The sequence below is a fragment of the Oncorhynchus masou genome, chromosome 25 (assembly GCF_036934945.1).
Source record: "Oncorhynchus masou masou isolate Uvic2021 chromosome 25, UVic_Omas_1.1, whole genome shotgun sequence".
NCBI classification, from domain to species: Eukaryota; Metazoa; Chordata; class Actinopteri; order Salmoniformes; family Salmonidae; genus Oncorhynchus; species Oncorhynchus masou.
This window is the reverse complement of record NC_088236.1, coordinates 17,845,010-17,858,595: the sequence shown is the minus strand read 5'-3', so window position 1 is coordinate 17,858,595 and position 13,586 is coordinate 17,845,010. Positions and strand designations below refer to the sequence as shown.

Here is a 13,586-nt window from a genome sequence, read left to right as displayed (position 1 = left end):
TGGCCACCCCTCAGAGCCTGGTTCCTCTCTACCCAGCACAGCCAAGAGAGGACTGGCCACCCCTCAGAGCCTGGTTCCTCTCTACCCAGCACAGCCAGGAGAGGACTGGCCACCCCTCAGAGCCTGGTTCCTCTCTACCCAGTACAGCCAGAAGAGGACTGGCCACCCCTCAGAGCCTGGTTCCACTTTAGGTTTCTTCCTAGGTTCCTGCCTTTCTAGGGAGTTTTTCCTAGCCACTGTGCTTCTACATCTGCATTACTTGCCGTTTGGGGTTTTAGGATGGGTTTCTGTATAGCACTTTGTGACATCTGCTGATATAAAAATTACTTTATTTCTAAATAAATCTGACTGATTTCAATAGAATACCCTACTAACAATCACACAGTAACAATCACATTTTGTACTTCATGATTCACACACAAAACTGGAACAAGCACTTCTGCTAAAATAAAATAACTTGGTGTATCTTCCCAATCTGAAATACAGGTTCAGTTAAATTACATTACTTTAGTAAATGTTTCAGATTAACAAGGGCTATGGTGAGATTATAGCTGCAGAGATAGAGGCCCTGTTCTTTCCTGAGGTTGGTTAAAAATACAACACAGACAACGCCTAATAGTCACCTAGCAACACTCACACTGTACACACCTCCAGCATTCTAGAAGAGTACACATTTAGCTGATTAACAAAAACACTTACATTTGGCAAAAAAAAGAAGACAGCACGTATTCCTTTTTTGAAAATGGGGGGTATATGTGGATAGTGATGTGCTTGTAAATAACCCAATAAGACAAGATAGGCTACATATTGTAGCTGATCATGTCCACACCGATAGCTGTTTATATCATGTTTCTAGATGTGTACACTTTAACCCCTGACCCAGTGATACATCCAACCTGATGATCTGCTCTTAGAGAGGACCCTCCTGCTTGTTCTGCTATCATCCCAGAAGACAAAGATCATATTTAAGAACCGGCTACTGAAGATCTACAAGTACCTCACAAAACATGGATCCACTGAGTAGCTCTACTAACTACATGTCTGTTGTAGAGGGGATGTTGTGAATGTACTGCAGTAACAGCACCAGACGCTAAAGACTGTAAATCAGACCACATGACCAAGAGAAACAAGCGTTACAAGGAAGGTAAAACAACAAGGAAGCTCCAGTACCGGTGCTACCTCAACATGCTACTGATTGTGACTGCAGAGGTACGCTCCCACCCCATGCTGTACCATCACACACACACACACACACCATTATTATTGTGATCTCGGACAGAGTTGGGATTGCTTACTTTGCACCTTCATAGAGATACACCTTTCACTGTTCTCATTCACTACAGGGAAGATGGTCAACAGTAGAACTCTATACAGGGAACAGGGAATCATTTGAACAGTCTTCCTGAGTTTCTTAGCAGAAGAAGTCCCTCTCATTCTGCCACTATCATCAAGTGCTATATTTTCATATACAGTATCATTTCATGTATTGTTATGGCATCTATCCCTTAAGAAAGGACTAAAATAGTTTTTCAATTATTAAAAAATATATCCCCCAAACAACTAGGGGCTCTGGGCCTATTTAACCTGCACTGGGACGGGAACCATCCGAGCCCAGACACACACACATCAGCCTATTTAACCTGCACTGGGACAGACAGGAACCATCCGAGACCAGACACACACACATCAGCCCATTTAACCTGCACTGGTACTGAGACAGAAACCATCCGAGCCCAGACACGCACACATCAGCCTATTTAATCTGCACTGGGACAAACAGGAACCATCCGAGACCAGACACACACACATCAGCCTATTTAACCTGCACTGGTACTGAGACAGGAACCATCCGAGACCAGACACACACACATCAGCCCATTTAACCTGCACTGGGACAGACAGGAACCATCCGAGACCAGACACACACACACACACACACACACACACACACACAAGCCTATTTAACCTGCACTGGTACTGAGACAGAAACCATCCGAGCCCAGACACACACACATCAGCCTATTTAACCTGCACTGGGACAGACAGGAACCATCCGAGACCAGACACACACACACACACACACACAGCCTATTTAACCTGCACTGGTACTGAGACAGAAACCATCCGAGCCCAGACACACACACATCAGCCTATTTAACCTGCACTGGGACAGACAGGAACCATCCGAGACCAGACACACACACACACACACAAGCCTATTTAACCTGCACTGGTACTGAGACAGGAACCATCCGAGCCCAGACACACACACATCAGCCTATTTAGCCTGCACTGGGACAGACAGGAACCATCCGAGACCAGACACACACACACACACACACACACACAAGCCTATTTAACCTGCACTGGAACATGAACCATCCGAACCCAGACACACACATATCGACCTGACAACATACAGAAACACAGGCCTCACTGTTCCAACTCCCTATAGCCAACACACACCTTAATCTCCATACCAAGTGCACGCACACACAGTTCTGCTGACAGTAGAAGACAGTCAATGACCACCTTTCACCACAGATGTCTACACCCTTCCAAAACTCTACTAGGGCTGCAGACAGATAGAAGCCCTGGGGTTTGGCAGCTTCTGATTTGGCCTCAATAAACCAACTATGATTGGATGATTAGTAGAATCAGGTGTGCTACTGCTTGTCTGGAGCAAAGCCTGCACCCACACCAGTCCTTGAAACGCTAACCTTTCATTCTCTCTCTCTCTATTTAATGACATCTTCTATTCATCCATCAGTCCCATGCCACACCGACAAGTACTTCTGTTGGGAGAGGAGTCAGTGGCTCCATACAAACTGTTCTGACAGCAGTTTTACAGCATCAATGGAAAAGGACCGCAGGGAGTGGGTCAAAGCTTGGTGGGGTCCCTACACACACAACTGACACAAACACACTCTCTTTCTAGCTCAGACTAGTCTAGCCGTACACACAGACTCTCTGTGTGTCAGATGAGCCTGGCCTCTCCCTCCATGTTTAGTGGTAGCTCACACACTCCAGTGAAGTGCATCTCCTTGCCCCTGGTTCCCTCAGACCTGGCCCCTCTCCCCCAGGCAGGGTGAGGGTCGCTGGGCCCACAGATGGGGTCCACGGTCTGACGACCTCCTCTCCCTCAAGAAGATGTCCAGTCGACGCAGCATCTGCTTGGGGTTCTTTTTGGCAAACAGCTCAACTTCTGGAGGGGAGCAGAGGCACAGTGGGGAAGTGATTGTGTTCCAGAGGGATGTTAACAACTGGACTCGGTTAAGCCTGGAGTACAAACAAAGTGAGTTACCTTTCAGGACAGATGTCTCGGAGTCAGAGATGGTCTTCTGCTGGCTCTTCCACAGCTGGTAGAGGTGCAGGAACGTGGCAACGTAGAACTCATTCAACACCCCCACTACCTGCTGTCGACGGTTACACTCCCTGAAGCACCACACAAAGAAGAACACACAAACAAATTAGGTTTTGCTCTTGTGAGTGACAGTCAAGCCAATGTCTGTCTGTCTGTCTGTCTGTCTGTCTCTGTCGTAGAGGAGTAGGGCAGGACACTTACTTGGAGAGGGCCTCTTCTCTGAGTGCATGCAGGGCGATACAGGTCATATTGATGGACATCACACAGAAAGGAAAGTTCTAGAGAAAGATTGAGCAGAAAGAGTAGAGATTTGTAAATAGACTATTAAATGTGTGATTGCGTACTTGAATAATGTCCCCACTTCTTTGAAATTGCCCTCACCTGAACAGTTTGTGGCCCGTGTGTGTATGTACCTGTGTGGGGTGCTGGGACAGCTTTCAAGATGTCTCTGGCTAAAGGCAGCGTCTCAGGGTCCATTACCAGGTACAAGGCATGCATCAGCCCCAGGAAACCTGTACCACGAGGTCTGTGGCTGGGTCCGTGCCACCACAGATGTCTCACACAGAAAACACCGCACACACACACAAATACACAGACACACACGTTATCATTTCAGTGTTTTGTTAATTTCTTTATAAAATATAAATCTTTTCAACTGTAATCAATAATGATTTAGTCTAAAACGTTGGGGTTGAAGGTGGGGTGCTAAGCTCAGGTCTGACGAACACCGCTCCAGCTCTGACATATGGAATTGTTTTAAGATGGTCATACTAGATCACTTAGCTATTTGATTTGGAATTTTAGGACCCCTTGAGGTATAAAAGATTTATTTAAAAAATGATTTTTTTTATAAAATATTGATTTTGGCCTTTACTATTAAAGCCTGTAGAAACATTGAATAACATTCATTAATGGCAAAAAAGGACAGTACAACAATGTATCATAAGAAACTTTATAAGTTTTGAAGTGTCTGCCCTAAATCAAGGATATAAAAAATATATATTTAACCCCTTTTTTGGGTAGGCACAAAACTCCCTTCATACATCCATTTGTTACCTTCAGACACGTCACCGGTGACACTTGTGGGGGTTGTAGAGCAAAACACCGAGAACATCATGTTCATGAAAGTCTCATCTTTCCATTGGCTGGGCATAATAGTTTTGTCTCACGCCAAACAGTTCAGACGCTACAGACTTTATGTGAGAAGACAGATTTTCAGGATGTCTGACGAACACCGCTCCAGCTCTGCCACCTTTCACCACAGATGTCTCACGGTCTGACGAACACCGCTCTAGCTCTGCCACCTTTCACCACAGATGTCTCACGGTCTGACGAACACCGCTCTAGCTCTGCCACCTTTCACCACAGATGTCTCACGGTCTGACGAACAGCGCTCCAGCTCTGCCACCTTTCACCACAGATGTCTCACGGTCTGACGAACACCGCTCTAGCTCTGCCACCTTTCACCACAGATGTCTCACGGTCTGACGAACACCGCTCTAGCTCTGCCACCTTTCACCACAGATGTCTCACGGTCTGACGAACACCGCTCTAGCTCTGCCACCTTTCACCACAGATGTCTCACGGTCTGACGAACACCGCTCTAGCTCTGCCACCTTTCACCACAGATGTCTCACGGTCTGACGAACACCGCTCTAGCTCTGCCACCTTTCACCACAGATGTCTCACGGTCTGACGAACACCGCTCTAGCTCTGCCACCTTTCACCACAGATGTCTCACGGTCTGACGAACACCGCTCTAGCTCTGCCACCTTTCACCACAGATGTCTCACGGTCTGACGAACACCGCTCTAGCTCTGCCACCTTTCACCACAGATGTCTCACGGTCTGACGAACACCGCTCTAGCTCTGCCACCTTTCACCACAGATGTCTCACGGTCTGACGAACACCGCTCTAGCTCTGCCACCTTTCACCACAGATGTCTCACGGTCTGACGAACACCGCTCTAGCTCTGCCACCTTTCACCACAGATGTCTCACGGTCTGACGAACACCGCTCTAGCTCTGCCACCTTTCACCACAGATGTCTCACGGTCTGACGAACACCGCTCTAGCTCTGCCACCTTTCACCACAGATGTCTCACGGTCTGACGAACACCGCTCCAGCTCTGCCACCTTTCACCACAGATGCGGAAGTGCGACACTGGCAGATGTGGAGGATTGAAACGCATCCAATACAAAACAGATATATCTCTTAAATGGAGATGTTTTTTTTAACATTTAATTTAAATTGATGTGCCGGTGCGTCAATCGACTCCAGAGGGTTTTCATCTCTGTGTGAGCGTGGCATCTAGTAAAGCGGTGGTCACCCACTGGTCGATTGACGAGGTATTCCTATTCGATTACCAAACATTTCTGTAAAAAACCTAACAATAAAGCCTTATGTTGCTATTTTTGTATTAGCTTTGCGCTGTTGGCAGTAGGTGCAATTGATTCAACAGCCCTCTGCAGTTTCCTCACACCATAGACTGTAAAAAGAAGCCTTGAGCGCACAGCAAAGTTGATACTATGAGATATCAAAACCATGACTAGAGACAGACTCAATGAAAACAGCCAAGAGCTGCTGTTTTTATGAGTGAGTTCATGTTTAAGTTGTTATTATTCAGCACTGTCAACACCTTGTTCCAAGACTTTTATAAGTCATAAAATGTGCGTTCTCCCTACTTCTACTCACGCTACAACTGGCACTGCAGCTGCAATGAATGAAGTGTTCTGATAAGCTTACGCTGTTATTATTAGCGACTGGAGTCTTGGAGTAGCCTTCATTTCTGACGAGTTTCAGAAGAAAGTTCTTTGTTTCTGCCATTTTGAGCCTGTAATCGAACCCACAAATGCTGATGCTCCATATACTCAACTGGTCTAAAGAAGGAAAGTTGTATTGCTTCTTAAATCAGGACAACAGTTTTCAGCTGTGCTAACATTGAAAAATGGTTTTCTAATGGTCAATTAGCCTTTTAAAATGATAAACTTAGGTAACACAACGTGCAATTGGAACACAGGAGTGATGGTTGCTGATAATGGGCCTATGAAGATATTCCATTAAAAATCAGCCGTTTCCAGCTACAATAGTCATTAACAATGTCTACACTGTATTTCTGATCAATTTGATGTTATTTTAACGGGAAAAAAATGTGCTTTTCTTTAAAAAACAACAATTTCTTAGTGATCCCCAAACCTTTTAACGGTAGTGTGTATATATGTATTTACAACAAATTATTTATTACCAGTGTGATCATACCAAAAATGTTGAAGTATAATTTCTAAATGGTCTGAGAAGTACAACATTGGCAAGCCAATATGCAGTGATAATGTATTGGGCCTATAGCTTACTACACAATCCTCATTGCTACAGAACTGTTTTTAATTGGCTAATGTTGCATAGGCTTACATTTTTTAAGTCATATTAAAAGAAAATCTGAGTGGTAGATCTCGGCTTGCATTTTGACTCAAAGTGATCTCGACTCAGAAAAGGTTGGTGACCTCTGAAATAAGGTATGATGCATGAGACGTCTCTCACCCTGAAAGCCCACATTCTCCCAGTGTGTCCCGAACCGAGGACAGTCCAGCTTACTGCCTGTCAGCCTCTTATAGATGGTCTGTAGAACACGCAGGTGTACAGCCTGACTGTTATCCAGAGAACCTACAGAGGAACACACACACACACACACACACACACACACACACACACACACACAATCAATCTTTTATTGTCTGCAAATCTCATCTCTCGCCCTCGCTCTTAAACACGCACACACACACGCACTCTCTCTCTCTTACACTGTGCGATGGCAAAGACCAGGTCCCTCTCCTCCAGTAGTTCCCGCTGAAGTCGCGGCGGGCCGAACAGGAAGTGTGTGAAAGTGGCCAGACCCGTCCTGCGAATGGTGGGCTGGATCTTCTTCTACAGAGATAGATATGGGACAAAATACAAACTGAAACTGAAAAATTTTCTCAATTGATGGTGAGAGAGAGAGAATCTACAATGTAGTCCTCAAACCCCCATACACAGACAGACAGACAGACGGACCTTACCAGCAGCTCTCCAAGGTCTGTAGTCTGGAAGTGCTGCAGAGCCTCGTTAAAGGAGATGAGAGGGGTGGGACTGGACTCCTCACTGACCACTGGATACACACAGGTCAATAACAGACTCATATACAACATAGAATGGAGGATTTATGATCATGGGGTTGGAACTAAAATAATTTTCCAATCATTTCGTTATGAAGTCCAGTCCCACACATTCCAGGGATTTTCTTTCTTTTTTAAAATTATTTTCTACGTTGTAGAATAATAGTGAAGACATCAAAACTATGAAATAACACATATGGAATCATGTCGTAACCAAAATCTATTTTAGATTCTTCAAAGTAGCCACCCTTTGCCTTGATGACAGCTTTGCACACTTAGCCTTCTCTCAAGAAGCTTCACCTGAAATGCTTTTCCAAAACTTGAAGGAGTTCCCACATATGCTGAGCACTTGTTGGCTGCTTTTCCTTCACTCTGTGGTACAACTCATCCCAAACCATCTCAACTGAGTTGAGGTCAGGTGATTGTGGAGGCCTGGTCATCTGATGCAGCACTCCATCACTCTCCTTCTTAGTCAAATATAACTTACACAGTCTGGAGGTGTGTTGGGTCATTGTCCTGTTGAAAAACAAATGACAGTCCCACTAAGCGCAAACCAGATGGGATGGCGTATCGCTGCAGAATGCTGTGGTAGCCATGCTGGTTAAGTGTGCCTTGAATTCTAAATAAATCACAGACAGTGTCAACAGCAAAGCACCCCCACGCCATCACACCTCCGCCTCCATGCTTCACGGTGGGAACCACATGCAGAGATCATCCGTTCACCTACTCTGCATCTCACAAAGACACAGTGGTTGGAACCAATATCTCAAATTTGGACTGATCAAACCAAAGGACAGATTTCCACGGATTTCCATGTCCATTGCTCATGTTTCTTGGCCCAAGCAAATCTCTTCTTCTTCTTGGTGACCTTTAGGAGTGTGTTCTTTGCAGCAATTCGACCATGAAGGCCTGATTCACGCAGTCTCCTCTGAACAGCTGATGTTGAGATGTGTCTGTTACTTGAACTTGGGCTGCAATTTCTGATGCTGGTAACTTTAATGAATTTATCCTCTGCAACAGAGGTAAGCCTGGGTCTTTCTGTCCTGTGGCGGTCTTTATGAGAGACAGTTTCATCATAGCGCTTGATGGTTTTTGCAACTGCACTTGAAGAAATTTTTAAAGTTCTTGAAATTTTCCAGATTGACTGACCTTTATCTCTTAAAGTAATGATGGACTGTCGTTTCTCTTTGCTTATTTGAGCTGTTCTTGCTTTAATATGACTTGTTTTTTTAACCAAATAGGGCCATCTTCTGTATACCACCCCTACCTTGTCACAACACAACATATTGGCTCAAACACACTGAGGAAAGAAATTACACAAATGTACTTTTAATAAGTCACACCTGTTAATTGAAATGCATTCCAGGTGACTACCTCGTGAAGTTGATTGAGAGAATGCCAAGAGTGTACAAAGTGCTCACCAAGGCAAAGGGTGGCTACTTTGAAGAATCTCAAACAAAATATATGTTGATTTGTTTAACACTTTTTTGGTTTCTACATGATTCCATGTGTTATTTCATAGTTTTGATGTCTTCACTATTATTCTACAATGTAGAAAACAATACAAATGAAGAAAAACCCTGGAATGAGTAGGTGTGTATTTTTTTTAAACATTTAGCTCAACTTTAAATTACTTCAGATAGAAAAGCTTGCTATGGAGCAGGCAAGCTATTTACATAAATTGGACAAACGAGTGTAGAGCGCGAGATGCAATGGAAATGTTGCAGGTGGGGAGCGATAGAGAGAGGGTGGAGCCAAGCTTCCTCCTCCACCCTCTCTCCCCATGTGCAACATTTACATTGCATCTCGCTCCCTACACTTGTCTGTCCACCACGCATGGAAACAACTAACTTGAACGCAGCATAGCAAGCTGCTCTAGCCGCACTGATTGGTGAAGTCATTTAATGAGCTAAATGTAAAATAAATATGGATTTTACAGGTTAAAATAGGAATGACAAACATTTTTGGGGTTCGAACCGGTTCAAAACTTTATTTTGCAGGTCAGAATAGTGGAACAGAACGAAATAAATTATGGTTCTGTTCAGAACGAATGATTCGAAAATGATTTAGGTTCCAACCCATTAAGAGACAAAAATACTTTACAATTTACATTTAAAACATTAACAAAGACATTACAGACTTATGTATAAAAATAAAACACGAATACAGACACACAAATGACAGGGGAAGAGAAATACAGGTACAGCTTTCAGGCAGCCAGGGAGTAGGGAGATGTTGCCCCTAACAACAACTCACCTGGCTGGATACTCTCTAGAGCCTCCCACTCCTCTCTAGCCTGCTCCACATCCGCACTCTCCCCTGAAAATACCCACAGGTGAGGAGAACACAACACAGACACAGCTAACCTGCAACAACATACACAGGTGAGGAGTAATCGTTCAGCCATGTTGATATGGTGACCCCCTCTAGCACTACACAGCCGATTCAAATAATCAGCTGGATGATGAGTTTGTTATTTTAATCAGTTGTGTAGTCCTGGGGGGGGGTAACCCTGTTCTAGACCATGACATATAATATGTAACCATATAATATACTGCCCCCCCTCATCTCTCCAACCTCGCTCCTGAGGGGACGTGCTAGGGAGGCCTGGTAGCTAGGATATATGGTTGTTCCTTTGTCTTACTTTCTGTCTTGGGTTGCTTTCCTCCTGCTGCCAGGGACTGCAGAAGGCCATTCTGCTTCAGAGCTGAAATCTAGACGAATCACAATAAAATATATAATATATGTAAACACAGACACTCTAATAGAAAGAGAACAGTGACAGTGTTGCTGTGATGGATGGTTTCGGTCACATTTTTTACATCATGAGGGCCAGTATAGAGCAACTCACTGGCAGAGATTTGAGCACTGAACTACCGTTGCCGTGCTCTTTGACACTATGACCTGGCATCAGTCCATTCATCACCTGGGAATACAGAAACACAACAGGTTACATAACACAAAACAACAGGTTTACTAACAGGTTACACAATGCAATAGTGATGGGGGGGTTCATAGTTACATATCAGAATATTATTTTGGGAACGATATCATATTATATGTGACTCCAAGTATCAGTTTGTTAAAAACAAACTGTAGGTAGCGCAAGTCAGCTGTACCGGCGCCAAAACTCCCTTATTTTTCATCCAATAGCTTATTCTCTTAAATAGTGAGTCAACATGTTTTCAGCACTTTTATTTCCATGACTGATTAAAACTAGTTTTCTCACGGTCTCTAGTCTCTCTGCAGCAGACATATAGTTAGCAATATGTTTGGAACATCAAATCGCAATACATAGAGAATCTCAATAAAATTGCATCGGTACCTAAGTATTGTGATAATATCGTATGGTGAGGTCTCCGGTAATTCCCAGCCCTATAATGCAGCATAGAACAGCAGGACTAAAAAACTACCAGTCCATAACGCTGACAACACAAGAGGTATATACAACAATTCCTTCTTAATAAACATTGTAAAAAACAAATCTCTAAACGGGATCCTCTGGTCAGTTGTTGTACTCACAGGTTTGTGGTTGGAGTGGCCATTGGTTAGCTCCTCTGTCTCTTTACATTCATGATGGAACACACCATTCAGACCCTGAGGGGGGGGGGGGGGGGGCAGCACATAACAAGAGGCATCATCAGACACAGATTCAGACACACACACAGCACCAGAGAAAGGAGTGCAGGACCGTCTCTGTGGAATTAGATGCAGCAGAGGATCAGCCGGTAGCCTTCTCACCTGAGCAGGGTGGCATAGTGCCAGGGCAGACAGACAGGTAGACACTGCAGGGAGATTATTGCTAAGCAGAGAGCGAACTGTTAGTGGACACCTTTTATTTCCCCATGTAAACACTCTAGAGGGGAAGCTGCTTCATTACTTCCTCCTTCACTCACTAAAACAAAGGCGATTAAAAACAGAAGGGAGAGGGAAAGTCCCCTAAACAACACACATTTTAAGGATGTGTCAATAGATAGACACAGAGATACCTGCAGTTAATTAGGTCCCCCAAAAGGGAACTCAGCCATGCGCACCTGAGAAATAGATGTGTATACAGTACTAGGAGGTTTTACTGTGAAGCAGATGGAAACTTGCTGCAGTAACAGGTCTATGTGCAATCTGATCGAATACCACCACACCCAAACCGTCTACACCTGTGATGGTATCACACAGCCAGTATCCAGGTAACGTGAACAGATCAAACAGACTGCAACCAAGGCCAAAATGTTGATTTGGCATTTGACTGATACTGTTCCATTTCATTGTATACAGCTGGTGAGACTGCCAATCACATAGTTTACACACAGTTTAAACTCCTTTAAAAGGTTAGGCTATGCAAGGTTAAACCACCTACCTCTGTGTGTGCTGTGACACCACTGTCCCCTTCCATGGCATGAGTGTGTGTGTCTGTGTGTGAGTGTGTAATTCCCTGTTCTACCCTTTAAAGCCTTTTTCCCCAGAACGAGGCAGTCAGAAGAGGTATTGGGAAGACCCCCATGTCTGCTGTGTCCCTTTCCACAAATACTACTTGTCAAATGTCCCCTTCCTTCCTCTCGCTCTCTCGGTCCAGAGTCGTCAACAGGTAGATCTCATTGAATACATTTTGTTTTGCATCCTGCCCCATTAGAGGGGCTGTAGAGCTGGGTATGGACACTGCTGATCTAGGGTGGCCTCTCTCTTTCCCAGCTGCTTCATTGCTTTGACACTCAGTGTTGGCACCTCACATCCACAATAGAACAATGCTCAAACTAAGGTGGGGTGAGTCTTGGTGAAGTGTGCCTTCTCCTTGACAAGATCCAACCAATAGGGGGCACTCATGACATGGTATGTCAAACTGGTTGTCATGGATATCTGCAATTTGGGGCAGAAAAAAATAAGGTGGGTAGCTCATAAATATAATGCCAAAAACGAAATTACAATTGTTCATAAACACTGATCAATGACGTTCTATTTTCTTTGGGGAAAGTATCCAAACTCATTGAATGATTATCTAGCTATAGTACATAGAATCGTTATCCAACTAATGGCCAACGTGAGCTACTGTAGCTAGTGCCAAATATCAACTCACACCCTACACAAAAAAGTGGTTAGTTTAAGAAAAACGTTAAGGTACAATCTGAAACTTGGTTAACGTTCCCAGTAACTGACATAGCTAAGCTAACTACCGGTATGCTGTAGGAAGCTACGTGGGCTGACCACTGAGCGGGGCTGGCAGGCTATCTGCTAGATAGTCTACAGAACATTAACTGTTAACAGATCCCAGCATTGTTTTTAATGTCAGGTCAATCTTGTTATTTATCTACATACACCATGAATGCATGTTTTCTTTTGGTTGCATATAATTTGTGCGAAGACAGACAACTGGCTATTATCTAACTCAACAACTGTCATCCAGCTAGCCTTTTTCCACAATCATGCAATCTGTTTCCACAAGCATATCACTAACTACAGTAGCTACTGGCCTTCTGGAGACTAAAAAAACGTTTTTTGATATTTTAGATTTCCCTCAGTTTCTTAAACATTCATCTAACAACAGCGATTGTCTATATCATAATTTAATACTATTGATTTTACCTCAGTTTCTCTCCCTCCAATCTCAGTTTCCCTTCCCCTTTCCACAGTTAACGTCAAGTGCATTCTGGGAATTGTGGTTTCCTGCTTTGCCTGTGCTGGTTCCTTTTCGATTACGTCATGGTTAAAGCTAGCCCAGGGATACGTTTCCCAGAATGGACCTTGATTGTACGGGACAATGCAAAAAAGTGGTATTGTTAGCAATTTCTGGTAATATAAAAACATATATAACCATAATCCACCTGTCCTGTAAAGTGGCCAGAAATAAAGTGTGTGTGTGTGATAATATATATAGGTGCTTATATTTGTCTTGTTTCACACATGTATAAGTGTGTATAATAAACATCAGATTTTTTTTTTTTTTGCATTGTAAGTCGCTCTGGATAAGAGCGTCTGCTAAATGACTTAAATGTAAATGTAAATATCACAATTCCCCCTGAGACACACACAGAGAGTCATAGCCAGGGTCTACCATTATCAATGGCAACCCTGGAGTATTTAT

The 13,586-nt window shown here is 43.8% G+C and overlaps 1 pseudogene; it reads right to left on the bottom strand.

Annotated features, from left to right (window-relative positions):
- Nucleotides 1-3,059: 3,059 nt before the first annotated feature.
- On the bottom strand, nt 3,060-11,951 carry LOC135513595 (ELMO domain-containing protein 3-like; annotated as a pseudogene).
- Nucleotides 11,952-13,586: the final 1,635 nt, after the last annotated feature.